The 16925-nt window shown below is 35.8% G+C and overlaps 1 long non-coding RNA gene across 1 annotated transcript; it reads right to left on the bottom strand.

The window, feature by feature from the left end:
- Nucleotides 1-3748: 3748 nt before the first annotated feature.
- LOC108666806 lies at nt 3749-12412 on the bottom strand. Its single transcript, XR_001930519.2, has 4 exons — nt 12383-12412; nt 9876-9997; nt 7814-7927; nt 3749-4478 (listed from the first exon to the last, which is right to left on the bottom strand). It is a non-coding gene; the product is annotated as an uncharacterized LOC108666806 (long non-coding RNA).
- Between the last annotated feature and the right edge of the window lie 4513 nt (nt 12413-16925).

Raw genomic sequence — 16925 nt, 5'->3', positions numbered from 1 at the left:
TGCTTCATCCAATATATTTTGATGTTCATACCTATTCAAATGGCGTGTGCATAATGATTAGTGAAATGTTCTAATGCCAAACCACACTAACTTCTTTGCGTTTCATTACAATGTATTGAACTCCATACACCTGAATGATGAACTAGTGACCACATTAGTCATCCCTGTCAAGAATTATTCCTAATGGCATCAGCAGAAAATTTGTTTTTGAAATGTAGCAATCTAAAATGGAACTCTTAACGATTTCAAGTTACAATGTGAACACATAAGATCGAAACACGGTGTTTATTGACACTCGTCAAGGGATTTTCTTGATTATTGAATAGTCTGAAATGTTTTGGCTAAAGCGGGTCAATTTCTACGGTGCCTGCAACAGCATTCAGCCCGCCGTCCTGACGAAGGCGTCAGCAGTCATGAAATGAACCTGGCAACCACACATCGTGGTCCTGGCGAAGGCATCAGCAGTCATGAAGTGAATCTGGCAACCACATGTCGCGGTCTTGACGAAGGCATCAGCAGTCATGAAGTAAACCTGGCAATCGCACGTCTGCCACCATTGATTGCAACATTGGAGAGTTGATGCAGCACAACACTGCCTTTTTTGATAATGGGCAATATCCCTAAATGTGAAGAGAATTATGAACAAACTAGGTTGAAGTTTTTTAATGGATAATGGTAGCAGCAATGGAAATAACACAGGAGGAAAACAGAAAATTGTAGAGCACAATGGAGGCTCAAAAGAAGGCAAAATTTCATATTTGCAACAAAATTCACTTATCCCAAGTTACTCAAGTGCACAATTTTTTACTTGCATCAACAATCTTTGTTGCACTCAACTTGGCTACATTTAAATATTGTGTTATGTGGCACTCTGTCAAAAGCATCACTAGCCAGGCAGTGTGCCTGACGGCATTTGTTGCAATAGGATCCAGGAAAACAATGCTTCACTGGTGGTCTCCACCTTGCCTACAACCTTCTTACTACAGCTTTCCATTCAATATTTTTAATATGTTTTTATTAACGATTAATCAAGAAGCAATCACAACAAGAATGAACATAGTATGTACAGGGAACGATACAAGGAAAAGACACCAGTGCAAAACCAAGGCATGGGGTTCCACTTAACCTTGAATGACTTGTATATCAGTTTACTAGCGTTAACCTAATCAAAAAGGCTTAAGATAATCAAACCTAATCAAACCTGTGTCTAGCCTGTGAAGAAAGGATGACTGTGTGCTTGTGTTGAAAGTGAACATTGATGCCAAAATGCAAATTAAGGAGTGCATTTAATCCACTACTATTACAGGTATACATGGTTAGGTCTATGAGTCATTTTTATGCAGTGAACTAACAATTACCACTCTGAGTTATACTCCCACACCAAATGATGACATGCATTTGCACCTCAGGAAAGGGGGTTTGCAAGGACCCCTAGTAGGTATGGCCTACTTCCTTGCAGAGCAACTAAAAGAGAGCTTCCCACAACCATGCAAACTTGCCATCATATCCTCACATTGATGAGAATCCTCTACTAGCAAACCAGTAAGGCAAGGCAAATCAATCTAAATCATTTTGTTGGTCCAACAGATTTCCATAAATTTACTAGTAACAATAATTGTTGCTATATAGGTTTTTTATTTAAATTCAATGTCATTCTAAAGTGCGTCTGTTGTAATTTTTCACCCATGCGGATCAAAGACATCCAATCAAACATCAAATCCTTTTATGAATTGTTCTAAATTTCTGAAACTTCTTCAAAATTGAGTTTGTCATCCTTTTCATTGGGAAATGGAATCTCATTAGACCACCTATGTTGAGCTTCCCAACTTCTGGGTGCAACATGTGGATTAATTTCTTAGTTTACAAGAAATGCTGCATCCATATTATGAATAAAAAGTCTCTAAATTTTAACATTTTTATTATGACTCACCAAAGCGACTTTTGCATACTATAGAGGTATAGCATTATATTACAACAAAATGTACCACATAAAGTGTTAAAAATGAGCTAAAACAAATGCTCTATTTATTTAATATCAAGTTTTTTTCATGTCAATTCCAAATGTAAAGATAACTGACCAGAAGCCATGTCCACAGAAACTGCTTGTGCCAGAATATCTTTGTAATAATTTCCCTTGAATAGTATAACCAGCATGTTACTTGCATACAACACTTTTTGATAAAATTAGCAACAGAATTCTTGAGATTTGATGTTGCAGGATCCAGAATGACCATTTTCTGTAACTTTGGAGAATATTTAGGCCAGGCAATGGCCGATTTAGCCGATACATACTCCGGGTCAAGCTCCTACATATTCAAGCTGCTGCATATGCAGAGTTAAGCTGTTGGGTACCTATGCCAAATTAGACTACTGCGTCCGACTTGTGAAGCTGCAATGTATGCCGAGTTATGATGCCCATGATGCCACATACGCCAGGTCAAGCTGCTATGTACGCTGGGTTAAGCTGCTATGCATGCCAGGTTAAGCTGCTACAGAAGCAAGACTTGATTGGTCAAATACAATAATGAAACAAACACCCTGTTTTAGCAACAGGTAAATGTGGTCATTCAGACAGCAACTAATGTATTGGTCATGAGCTCAGCAGGAGGACTACTGCTTGGATACAAGAGTCGGACACGATCTCGTTCCTGACCATTTGGTGGTTGAGATCAATTGTGCTGCCCAGTTTAAAGGATAGTATAACAGCCACCATGGAAATAGGGATATTTTGTTTTAACTGCAATATAACAAAAAAAATGGAATTGGTTTTAAAGCAGTGAAATTCAATAAGCAGTGAAATAAAAAAAAATAACAAAATAGAATCGCTCATCTTAAAACTTATGCCATTACATTGAGGCTAGTTTAGCATCAATCAATCACATTCAGTAAAATCTGCCACCAAGATCATAAAACAAATGTTGACACCAGCAAAAGAAATAAAATTCAATGAATTAAAGCCATGGCAAGTTTTGCAAGGTTACTGTACTACTAGTATAGGTAGTCAATCTGTTGTACAACTATCCTAGTGTATATTCTGCTATCAGAAAATCATCTGTAAAGATAGTAACCGTCAGGTAACTGAAACACTGTTACCTCCAAAACCATGACTGCCTCTCTTATGACACCAACAGTTTCCAGCATCTCGTGCAAGCAACACAAAAAATAGTTGCAGAGATTCCAATGAAGGAGCATTTAGGCCCCAACAAGCATGAGCCTTTGTCATTATATTTCCTATCCACGCCCTCTCCAGCATCTTCCACCTTTGAGGGGCATTAAACAGCTTAGCCACTCTTCATTGTTGGCAGTGGGTGCCATGGGCTAGGTACTCTACATGGCTTGGTCCTTTTTTTAAGATCAAATTTTATGCACTAGATTCCTGTTTCAAGCTCCCTACACTCACATGCTTCCTCACACCTGGGTCACTGAAGCAGTTTCTGATGGTCTCTGGAGAGCAGATGCTGTACAAACATGCATTTTCGTCACACATATCTTCACACTTAGAGCACAGATGGGTCTTTTTGTGTTGAATGTCTTCGTAGAAAATGTCTTTTCAAGCTCCCTTTTGTGGTGCAAGCATAATCGCACTCAGAGCATTGTACAGGTTTCTCTGTTGAATGTTTGTAAAGAAAATGACTTTTCAAGAGATCTTTTGTTGTACATGTATAATCACACTTGGAGCACTGAAAAGGTTTTTCTGTTGAATGTTTGCAAAGAAAATGTCTTTTCAAGTTCTCTTTTGTGGTGCAAGCATAATCACACTCGGAACATTTTACAGGTTTCTCTGTTGAATGTTTGTAAAGAGAATGTCTTTTCAATTGCCCTTTTGTAATGCAAGCATAATCACACTCAGGGCACTGATTAGGTTTTTCTGTTGAATGTTTGTAAAGAAAATGTCTTTTCAGGTGACCTTCTGTAGTGCATGTATAATCACACTCAGAGCACTGAAGAAGTTTTTCTTTAGAGTGTTTGGAAAGAAAATGTTTTTTTAAGACCCCTTTCATAGCGCATGCATAATTACACTTGGTGCACTGAAAAGTTTTTTCTGTTGAATGCTTGAAAAGACAATGACTTTTCAAGGCCCATTTTGTGGTGCAAGCATAATCACACTCAGAGCAGCAATATTTCTTTATTAATGAATGTTTGGAAAGGCAATGCTTGTGCAAGATTTCTTTGCAACCATCAGCACATTTACTTTGAGAGCATTTCTGCACATTTCTCTGAGGATGATGTAGGAGAATATGTTGTTTGAGATCAGCTTCAGTGGCACACAAATTCAAACAAAACTGGCATTGGTGCTCATTTCTGCACAAATTTTTGTAGTTAATATGCTCTGGCATTGATTTTCTTGTGGTACCCAATTGTTCACAGTCATGGAACTTGAATGATTTTTCCATGTGTTGCTTGGAGCTGAACACCCCAGAGACGCCAGCGCTGCCAGCAGCGTCTCCTGATGCTGGCGCTGACCCACCTTTGCCAAGCTAATGATAAAAATACACAGTAAAACAATTTCCTATATAAATAACATTCACAGAACTGTTGACATTTATGTTTTGATTCTTATTAAAATTTTGATTGTTTCAACAGAAATTCAAAATTGTAACAAATATTTTAAAGATTTGGGAATTTTTACCCAGTATGTTCTGGTCCATAAAAGGATTACTCAGCATTAATACTTGGCCTGAGCAAAAAAAGAGAGCTACCATTACCGGGTCTCAACTTCAGCCGTATATTATGGCTTTAATTTAATGCTGATAAAACTGAAATGGAAATTACTACTCATGTAGAGTAGTTAGATGAGAAGTGCAATAATTTCATAATACTTCAGATACATTGATTTTTAAATATGGAATCTAATTTTCAATGGGACTATGGCATTGATAATGTTTGAGACACTTTGACAGCAAGGAAAAACACAACTTCTTCACCATAGCCTGAAAATCACTATCACTAAATATACACTCAACTTCATAAGACCACAAACATCCCAGTGCCATTCCAACCCTCATGTCAAAATCGATAACCAACAGCTTATGTTCGAACACAACCCAAAAATACTTTGCCTAACTTTTGATGCCATGCTTGTTTTCACCAACCACCACAAAAAATGGCAGTAAAAGCCTCAAAATGGGATGACATGCTAAAAAACCCTCGCATGAACATCATATGGACAATATCAGAAATACCTATACCTACAACAAACCAACTAAACTATCTATCATCTCATAATCAACTATGCATACTGAATCTGGACTCCTACCACATCTTCAATTACCTCCAATGGCCATAATCAACTATGCATACTAAATCTGGACTCCTACCACATCTTCAACTACCTCCAATGGCCTCCAAACAGTTCAAAATATCACCTTCCATACATAACTGGTTGCCACAAACCAACAGCAAAAAACCTTCACTCCAAATATCAAATACTGAAAATTTTAGAAGAGAAGGATACTCCACACAAATTCACCATATCTTTATTGAAAACATTTAGGAGTCCAGCTCCATCATCAGTTGAAAAAATCTAGTACATGAATAAAATAAGTTAAAGCAGTCAAAATTAAAAAAAAAACACTGAAGTTAAAACCTAAATTTACAGACAAAAGACAGAGTAAGAAAGTGAAAAATAAAAAATATAAAAAATGGCAAAACCTATCTATTCACAATTTTTAATGGATAAGAGCTAAAGGTTGCATTTTAAGGATGCTTGGCTTGCTAATTGTCTTCTTGATTTTAAGTAAATGTCCTTCAACAAATCTGTCAAGGATACCTTCCTTATTTTTAAGCATTCCTCTTGTGTTAAACTTTTCTTTGATTACCTAAACTTGCAACATAATTCTATTAAATTTCCAATGGAACTTGAATCTAATAATAGTTTGTACTTTCTCAACTGAATTATTACTGAATCTAATGGCAGTTTTCAGACATCTGTTTACCAAAAATTGACTTTCACCGCTCTAAGCACCAGCTTTTAAAGCATTTTTGCAGGTTGAACGGGCTTCAAACACTATTACAATGGGGCTTTTGTATTTGTTCTACTTTTCATGCCATGCATACTGAATTTGAATTTTGGTGCAATATCTTCTTGCTCAATGAATTTCCTTCAAGCCCAGTGTTTAGCTAAATTAAGAAATTCATGTCCAAAGGATACAGTGAGGTTGTTCCAGAGCCAAATTGTAGGAGCATTGTTTATTGTTCTTTTCCATACTTTGGCCATGCATCCAAAGCTCTGTCCAACAATTAAAAGATTTGTTCATGAAATTGTTCCCAAACTTTAATCTTCATATTTTATAGTGGAACAATTTTAAAATATGTTCTTTCTTTGGGTATACAGATGCTTGAACACAACCCAAAACAAATCAAACAATTTTAAAACAGGTTCTTTCTTTGGGTACAAAGAAGCCCTCCCTTTTCATATGCAATTGTCTCTAGCTTATATAAATGTGCACAATGTTCATCTGCATATGTTGGGATGACCTCAGGCAATCTTTATTCTAAAGTTTCTGAGCGAAATGGGAGGAATTGTAGGGCTGGGCAGTTACTAATGTGTCTTCCTTATTTGGCTGTGCACACTCACCCGAAATAGTGCTACGTTCCAGTGTCCAACAGTAGCTCAAGGTTTTGGCTTCCTGTTCTGGTACTTCAAATCTGCATATTTTCAAATAGATACCTAGTTTAAATGCACCTTTTAGCTTTATCTACTATTAAAATTGATTATCTAATTGTGTTATTGTTTATATGCTTATTGTTAGTCTTGTGTTAGGCCACAAAATCTACGCTCATTAGCCTAATTTTAATTATCGTTTTCAAGACCTCCTGCTGAAACTGTATTATTACTCATGTTCAATATCTTGCTTTTCTATAACTTAATTTTAGTTTGTGAGACTGTGTTTTCATTTTTGTTCCATTAAAATGCATGTTAGCACCTCGGCATTTGCTCGTTCAAGATCTTTTACTACTGGCTTTATGCCAGTGGTTGAAACCCATTGGGTTGCTGGCTCCTTGGAGCTTCAATGGTTTCATTGTTCTTAAATTTCCATTTGTACCAAAATCCAATACCAATAGAAATAATGAAGAGAAAGGTTTTGCCTGTTTTTTTTTTTTTTACTTTCTTACCCTGTCTTTTGCTTGTAAGTTTAGGCTTTAACTTCTGTTTTTTAACTGCATTAACTTCTGATTTTATCTGTATTTTAGATTTTTTGATCTGACAATGAAGCTAAACTCTAAAATGTTTTCAATAGAGATATGGTGAATCTGTATTGATACCAATAGAAATAATGAAGAGAAAGGTTTTGCCTGTTTTTTTTCTTACTTCCTTACTCTGCCTTTTGCTTGTAAGTTTAGGTTTTAACTTCTGTTTTTTTACTGCATTGACTTCTGATTTTATCTGTATTTTAGATTTTTTGATCTGACAATGAAGCTAAACTCTAAAATGTTTTCAATAGAGATATGGTGAATTTTCACCTTTAAATTTTCAGTGAATATGTAATTTAAGCTATCTAGTGGCATTAATACATATGTAAAATCAAATACTCACCACCAGATAACACACCAACCTCCTTCCCACCCAATAACTACTGCAATGTCTGCACCTGCAACACCCCTGCCACCAAATCACATGACAGAACCACCAATCCTACAACTTAGAAGACCATCTGTATGTCATTCAGACAATGCCACCAAACATAAGTCATCAATTTTATCCCTAAATGCCCACAATAAATTAAAACATTTGCAACATTAAACTGGGAAATTGTTTCAAAATTTCTAGTTATAGTGCGTATTAGTAGAAGCTAAAGTTATGTATATATACCTGATTCGAGAACAATGCAGAAATGTTTTGAGAGGAGTTTGGGTGGGTGTCATGAGCCTCAAGTTTAGCTTCTGTCTTGCATGGTAAACCAGGAAGATATTGATTCGAAGAGGCCTGGGGAGAAGTGGAGGATAATATTAATGAAGCTGACAGTGATATGTGCATTTTAGATAGGATGTAATGTATAACTACTCATTGAAGTCTCTGCAAGGTCCGAATTTCCTCAATAGCAAATGAATGTTGTATCATCAAAATTGCTGGCTGGGAAACGTTTCCTCATATTGATGTTTCATGATACAAATGTTCTGCTTGCCAGTTCTCAAATTATAATGGAAAAATGAAAAAAAGATGGCAATTTCAGGAGAAAATGCACACTTCTAGTAAGATTTCATTGGATCCAATTGGCATACATTAATGTTCTCAGCACCTCTTTCTTTGCTTTGTATTTGGATAGTTTTGCATGGTTCCTGCAAATAGAGGTCATCACATTTCATTTTTATTTCCTGCCAATAAAAACCATCACATATCATTGTAATTTGACAACAGACAACTTTTAAACAAAAAAAAAGGGTTTGATTTTAGAATAGTAATCTTAATGCAGGAAAATATTAATCAAATTTCCTACAACTCTTAACCAATAATTGAATCAGGATAAGGCTTCTTCACAATTAATTATTATTGCTAAGGGGACCCTCTACCCTCCGTAAAAACTTCTAGTTATTATCCGATCATTGTGAAACTTCACATACAGACTTAAAATGTAAAAAAAAATAACATTTTGCTTGTATGAATTTTTCGAAAATATTGATAGAAAACGTGATATTCATAGAAAACGGCAAAAAACGGGTACTATAGAAAATCTATCTCCTCCTACAAATATTGTCTTACAACATTGAGACACATATCATTCGATTCGTAAAGACCATACCTATTGACCAACCCATCACTTTTTTCATTTTCCCATAGTTTTTTTTATGCGCATTTTTCCCATTTTTCTACTTTTTCCCTGCCCCCCCCTCCTCCCCCATATATATGATGATCCATGCTCAAATTAAAAAAAGTGATGGGTTGGTCGATGGGTATGGTCTTTACAAATCAAATGATATGTCTCTTATTGCTGTAGCTTGAAAACTGTAGGAGCAGATAGGTTATCAAAAAGAAAAAATACGAAAATTTAAATTGTTCAGGGGAGCTAAATAAAGTAAAATTCATTGAAAACAGAAGAATATGCCCAAAAAAAGTCTTGATATTGTAGCCCAAGCTTTCCCATTGCCAATTAGGGTACCAGCAAGCATCTTTAGACCTATTTATGTCAAATTTAATGTGAATAATAAGCTATAAATTTGACTTTTTATATATAAATATATATATATGAAATATTCATTTTACATAACGTTACAACTGCATTATGCAAAAACTATTGCACGTACATCAATGGTAGTAGCTTTGTTGAACGCATCTTGTTTGTTGCTTTCAAACGAGTGCAAACACTTTGCAATTAACCTAAATAATGACATATAAATACCATTTATTAGTGAATAATGTTATAAAATGTTCATTTTATAAAAGTCTAAGACTGCAATACACGAAAAAATATTGCATGTACATCTATGGTAGTAGCTTTGTTGAACGCGTCTCGTTTGTAGCTTTCAAACGAGTGCAAACACTTAGTAATTAACAATAGTAATGATCTATATATACAGATTTAATTCAAATAAATCTTTGTACATATTGTTAAAAAATGTTCATTTTATATATTTTTTAAATTGTCTCTGCGCAAAAACTATAGCACGCACAGACATGCGCTAAACTGCATTAGACGCGCTTTTTCAGCAGCTACAAAATGAGTCAAGAAAACAGAAAAGCCAAAATTTCCAATTTTTAGGGTAGACAGTCCCCTTAATAATTCATACTAAATACCTGGTTAAGTCTTGTAATCTGATGCATAACTTGGAGTTTTGATTACAGAGATCCCTTTCATCTAGCTATTTGTTTAATGAAAATTTATGCAAGAATTTCAAATGCTTTGCTAAACATTTATTTGCATATCAACTCCACATACCACATTTCCAAATACGAATGGTTCCTCTTTGATGTATACTTCTTCAGTTTCATCCCTAGGTTCCTCTTTGATGTAGATAGCAGTAACATCGAGGACTGGCAGAGGATCAACCTTTTCCAAGGCTGGAAAATATATACATTAGCATATTAATGTCACTTATTTGCTTAAATTGCAAGTTGACTAAAAATTTAAAAAGCAAAGAATAGTCCACAAAAAATCATATCTTTATAGAAAACATTTCGGAGTCCAGGTTCCATCGTCAGTTCGTATAATCTAGAAAATACATAGAAAGTCACAAGTTAATACAATTGAAAGCACAAAACACAATTAGAACTTAAATTTACAAGTAATAGGTCATAAAAACCTATCTATTCACAATTTCAAGGGGATAGGAGCTCACAGTTGAATTTAAACTGGGCCTGAGCTTAAAAATGAACAATGATTCTAAGATACGCAAATCTGAAGTACCGGAGGTAGAAGCTAACACCCTAAAGTCACTGTCAGAAACAGGCACATCACGCTGCTCGGCGTGAGTGCGCACAGCCGAATGAGGGGAGCGCGATAGCAACTGTCCAATCCTACAACTCCTGCCCTTATGCTCAGCGATCCTGGAATAAAGATTGCGTGACGTCATCCCGATGTACGCAGATGCACATTGTGCACAACGAAATTGATAAGACAGGGACGATCGCATATGAACAGGGAGCATGTCTTTATATCTAAAGAAAGAACCAATTTTGAAACTGTTTACCAGAACAATGTGGAGTTTAACGTTTGAAAAGTATCTACTGAACAAGACATAATTCTCTTGACATAGCTTTGAATGCAGGGCCGAAGTATGGAAAAGAACAATAAATAACGTTCCTACTATCGCAAGGTTGAGGTTGCTTTCATTCCTACTAGCAACCTCACTGAATCGCTTAGACATGAATTTCTTGATTTGGGTATACACCAAACTTACCGGAAATCCATTAAGCGAGAAAATATTTCCTAAAAATTCAAATTCAGCATGCATAGCCTGGTATGTTGAGCAAATGCAAAAACCTCTGTATAATAATGTTTGAAGCCCATTTAACTTGAACCAGAAAGAACAAAAACTAAAGAAACTGGTACTTAGGCCGATGAATGGCGGCTTTTGGAACACAGAAGTTGAAAAACGGCCATTAGATTTCATAATATTGCAATCAAGGAAGGACAAAGTATTATTAGATTCAAGCTCCATGGTAAATGTGATAGAATTATGTTGTGAGTTTAGGTAATCAAAGAATGGTTTGACATGGTAGGGATGTTTGAAAATTAAAAATGTGTCATTGAGATATCTGTTATAGAATATTGGCTTAAAATCAAGAGGACAATTGGCCAGCCAAGAAACCTTGTGAAAATGCATAAAAATATTTGCAAAGGTCGGGCCAAGCGGTAGTCCCATGCCTAAACTGTCAATCTGTCTATAAAACTTGCCAGCAAATATGAAAAACGAGTTAAGAACTGATCATTCTAAAAGAGATTTGAAAAATTTACAGTTTAAACCAAACACAAGATTGTTTACATTTTTAAACAGAGAATTGAGACAAATTTTAATTGTTTTGTGAAGGGGTACATTGGTGAACAAATTTTTTACGTCAAAGGAGGCTATAGTTAAATCCTGAACGTCAGTAATATGTTTCAAGCAATTCACAAACGTGTAAGAATTAACAACAGTATACTGATTAGTTGTAAAATAGTTTAAAACCGGTACCAGAAATTTAGCAAGTTTAAAACTAGGACAACCACACAAGATCGTCCTAGGTCCTAGACAACCACACAAGATCGAACCACAAGAAGATCGTAGCCGCTATGATCCACATGGATCGTAGTCGCTACAACAGTAGCCTAAATGCAATCCTCACTGATCCTTCTGACAGTTTCTGACAGTGACTTTAGGGTGTTAGCTTCTACCTCCGGTACTTCAGATTTGCATATCTTAGAATCATTGTACATTTTTAAGCTTAGGCCTAGTTTAAATTCAACTGTGAGCTCCAATCCCATTGAAATTGTGAATAGATAGGTTTTTATGCCCTATTACTTGTAAATTTAGGTTCTAATTGTGTTCTGTTCTTTCAATTGTATTAACTTGACTTTCTATGTATTTTCTAGATTCTACAAACTGACGATGGAGCTGGACTCCGAAACGTTTTCTATAAAGATATGAATTTTTGTGGACTATTCTTTGCTTTTAAATTTTTACATTAGCATACTGTTACCATTAGGCCATGGAGCAAGATATCTCACAGTGAATATAGTGCTCACTGAATTAATGAGTCACATGAGCTTTGGAATAGAGTTAAAAGCTAATATCACTCTGATGAATGAGACTCATGAGGTGGCATAGTCCAAAACAATGCTATCTTTGTACTGAAACTACTAAGAAATAATTAAGGATGAGAAATAAATATGACAAATTGACATGAACTCAGTTCCTCCTCTGAATAATAACAATTGATTAGCAAGGCACATGGAATCTGGCTTACCTTCAGACTTTAATTTGCTGCCACCAGGAGATGCTTGAGCAAGGCTCTGCTCAGGGCAACTGTCACTCCTGACTGCAGCATCTGAGAGTTGGTGCAGCACAACACTGTCTTCTTTGGTAATGGATGCCATCACCAAATGTGATAGGAATTATGCATGAATTTAGTTGGAGTTTTTTAATGGAGAATGTTTGCAGCAATGGAAATAACACTGGAAGGATATAGAAAATTGTACAGAGCGCATTAGGGGCTCAGAAAAAGGCCTTAATTTCAACACCTGCAACAAAGTTCACTTGTCCTAAGTTACTTAAGTACACAATTGTTTGCTTGATGCATCAACAATCTTTGATGCACATAACTTGGCTATATTTGAATATTGTGTTACATGACAAAGTCAAGGGCGTCGCTGGCCAGGGAGTGTGCCTAGAGGCATTTGTCGCAATAGGGTTTGGAAAACACTGGTTTACTGATGGTCTCCACCTCCCTACAACCTTCTTACTCCAGTTTTCTATTAAATCTTTTACTGCATTTTTATCAAAAAATAATCAAGAAAAAATCCCAACAAGAAAGAACATAGTATGTACAGGAGAATGATACAATAAAAAGAGACCAGTGTAAAACCAAGGCATGAGGTTCTGATTAACCTTGAATAACTCGTAAATCAGTTTGCTAGATTTAACTTAGTCAAAAAGCCTGAAGATAATCAAACATGATGAGTGCACTTAATCCATTACCATTACAGGAATTCATGGTTAGGTCTATGAGTCATTTTTATGAAGTGAGCTTAACAATTACCACTCAGAAATATACTCCCATATCAACTGGTGACAAGCATTTGCACTTCAGGAAAGGGGGTTTGCAAGAACCCCTAGTAGGTATGGCCTACTTCCTTGCAGAGCAACTAAAAGAGAGATTCCCACAACTATTAAACTCACCATCATTTCATCGCATTGATGAGAATCCTCTACTAACCAGTAGGGCAGCACAAATCAATCTAAATTATTTTATTGGACCCACGGGGATCCCTAAATTTACTAGTCACTATAATTGTTGCTATATTGGTTTATTATTCAAATTCAATGTCGTTCTCAAGCAGATCAGTTGTAATTTTTCACCCATACAGATCAAAGACATCCAATCAAACAATAAAATATTTAATGAATTGTTTCAAATTTCTGTAACTTCCTTAGAGCTGAGTTTTTCATCCTTTACATAGGAAAATGGAATCTCATTAGATAACCTATGTTGTGCTTCCCAACTTCTTGGTGCAACATATGGAATAATTACTTAGTTTACAAAAAATGAAGAATCTATATTATGAATAGAAAGTGCAAATTTGAATATTTTTATCATGACACACTCAAGAGACTTTCACACACTGTAGCCAGGTGGTTATTCAGTATTTTTCATCGCAAACCAAATCTGTTATTCATTTGTTTACCCAAAGTATATGTTCTAATTCAATACGAAACATTTCTCTTTATTTTTTTCAGGCACGGGGAAAAATTCCAATAATTATATTATTCATGCATGTGCTTGATCAGTGATATTGTAAAGTTCTAATAGAAGCAGGCAGATTGATGTCCAATGCTCTGACGACTGCAATTGCCTTGGTGAGTGCTTGTTAGAATCCATATTGTACAAAGCTTTTAAAACCAGGTATGTTGGTGTTCATTCAGCTTAATAATTGATTTACTTCATTCTTGCTTATATTATACTTTGAACATACATTTATCCACTTTCTGGCAATGCTTGCTTTTAATCTAAAGAATGTTAATTGCACAATAGTGAGTCGTTTATATGATTTAACTTCAATTGCTTTACTATTTCAATCTTCTAATTTCAATGCTTGCTATTTTATTATGTGAATACCAAACTGTTTTCAATTTACGTATGTGTTTCACCCAATAAGTTGCTGTAATTACCACACTTGCAATAGTGCCATTTACCTTGGTTCACTTTAATCTCCTGTGCGTTCTCTCTCACATTACTCGTGCGTGCTCATATTATCAATTCATTCAAACTAAGTTGAACTTACTGCTTGATTGTTTTGTCAATGCTAAGGGTTTTGGTTTTGATTAACTGCTGTGAGTGAGGTTCTTTTCTTTGATTTTACTTTTATTGATTATCCGTTTTATCTTTTACAGCTCAAATACCTCACTCATGCTCCCAGTGTCTGGTTACATTTCATTCCATTCGCAACTGCATCTGTAATCTCTGCCCCATACTTTAAAAATACATCCATATCCAGAAGAAAACTTTCATTCACCTAAATTGTTGCCAGAGACTAAAGAACCCGACATAAGCATTCCATAGCCCAGGCAACAACACTATAGAGATAAAAATATTGTACAACATAATGTACACATAGTGTTTAAAGTAAATTTCAACAAATAATAAGTTTAATTATTATCAAGTTTTTTTCATGTCCATGTCAAATGTAGAGATAACTGATCATAAGCCAATTCACAAGATACTCCTTCTGCCTCAATATCTTTGTATTAATTTCCATTGAATGTATGGACCAGGCAACTTCAGATTAAGCTTGTCCATACTCCAGATCAAGCTCCTACACATTCCAGGTTAAGCTCCTACACACTCAAGCTGCTGTATAGGCTTGAGATAAGCTGCTCTGTGCGACAGGTTAAGCTGCTACATATGCAGGGTTAAGCTGCTAAGCACGCAGGGTTAAGCTGCTACAAAAGCAAGATTTTAAGGGGAGCATCTGGCCAAAATTTTTTAATTTGGGCTTTTCTGGTTTTCAGTCTCATCTTAAAGCTGATATTCTGCTCTATCCAACTGTACCAAAATCATCTCTGTATGTTGATTTATGCGTTCAGGACAGATCATGAAAGAGGGGAGGGTGGGGGAGTTCGTTAACAAATTAGATAGGAGGTAATACGGTTCCCAGCACTTTAAATACAGTGTCTGCTTGAGTTGCAGCTTAGTTACCCCTTTAGTCTCATCTTAAAGCTAACATTCTGCGCTATCCAATGGTACCATTACCATCTCTGTATGTTGATTTATGCGTTCAGGACAGATTATGAAAAGAGGGAGGGTGTTAGAGTTCTTTAATGAATTTGATAGGAGTTAATTCGGTTCATAGCACTTTAAATACAGTGCCTGCTTGAGGAACAACTCAGTAATCTGCCTGGCTTCACATGAGGAGATGTGCATGCAGTCACTCTCATGATCCTTGATTGGAATCAAGCTCCAGTAATGTTTAGTTTCATATTCTTGCTACATTGAGTGCCTATTGCAATGCACGCGGGACTTTGTTGGGCTGTACTGAACATTCACACTTATTGTCACGGTAAACCTATCTCCTCCTACAGTTTTGAAGCTACAGAGATGAGACATATACCATTCGATTTGCAACTAAAAGATCTATCTATTTATTTTGGAATTTTTTCAATTTCATTATAGTTTTGAAAATATTTTGAAAAAGGGGGGAGAAATAGGGGAAAATAAAAAAAAAGTTTGAAAATTTTGTGAAAAATGCTCCCCCGTCCACCAAAATTCGAATTTCAAAAAACGCCAAGATAAATCGATAGATATGGTCTTCACACATTGAATGATATGTGTCTCAATGTTGTAGCCTGAAAATCCTAGGAGGAGATAGATTTCTACAGTACCCCCTTTTTTGGTCATTTTCTAATAATTTTACATTTTCTTTCATTTTTTTGAAAAATGGAAATGAATAAAGGCTGTCTATTTTTTGGTTTTACAATGGTGTACCAAGTTTCAAAGTGATCCATCTGTGAATAGCCAAGAAAAAAAAAGTGGCCAGATGCTCCCCTTTACAGTCAAATACAATCAAGAAACAAACACCCTGTTTGAACAACAGGTAAATGTGGTCGTTCAGACAGCACCTAATGTATTGATTGTGAGTGCAGCAGGAGGACTACAGCTCGGTTACAAGGGTTGGATACCATCTTGTTCCTGACCATCTGTTCATTGAGATCGATTGAGCCTCCCAGTTCAAGGGATAGTATAACAGCCACCATATAAATAGAATCTATGTTGTTGTAACTCAAGATAACAAAATAAAGGGAATCAGTCCTAAAGCAGTAAAATTCCAAAAGCAGAGAAATAAAATACATAAAAGTAGAATCACTTATATTAAAACTTACATCATTATGGCAGGGCTAGTTTAGCATCAACTAATCATATTCTGTAAAATCAGAAAGCAGGAGCATAAAACAAATGTTGACCCCAGCAAATATTATGAAATATAATAAATCAAAACCATTGCAAGTCTTGCAAGATTAATGAACTACTAGTATAGTCAATCTATTGTACAACTATACTAGAGTATATACTGCAAGCATAAAAAATGTCAGTTAAGATAGTAACCATCAGTCAGTAAGCCAGGATGTAATTGCAACACAGTTACAACCAGGAACTTGACACTCTCACGACACCAACGGTTACCAGCCCCTCATGGAGACTACAAAAAATGGTTACTGAGATTCCAATGAAGTAGCAGTCCCAACAAGCAAGAGCCTTCATTTTCATCTTTCATATCCACACCCCCCCCCCCCCC

Source organism: Hyalella azteca, unplaced genomic scaffold (assembly GCF_000764305.2).
Source record: "Hyalella azteca isolate HAZT.00-mixed unplaced genomic scaffold, Hazt_2.0.2 contig17078, whole genome shotgun sequence".
NCBI lineage: Eukaryota > Metazoa > Arthropoda > Malacostraca > Amphipoda > Hyalellidae > Hyalella > Hyalella azteca.
Note: the sequence above shows the minus strand (reverse complement) of the source record. Positions and strands in the feature narration are given on the sequence as shown.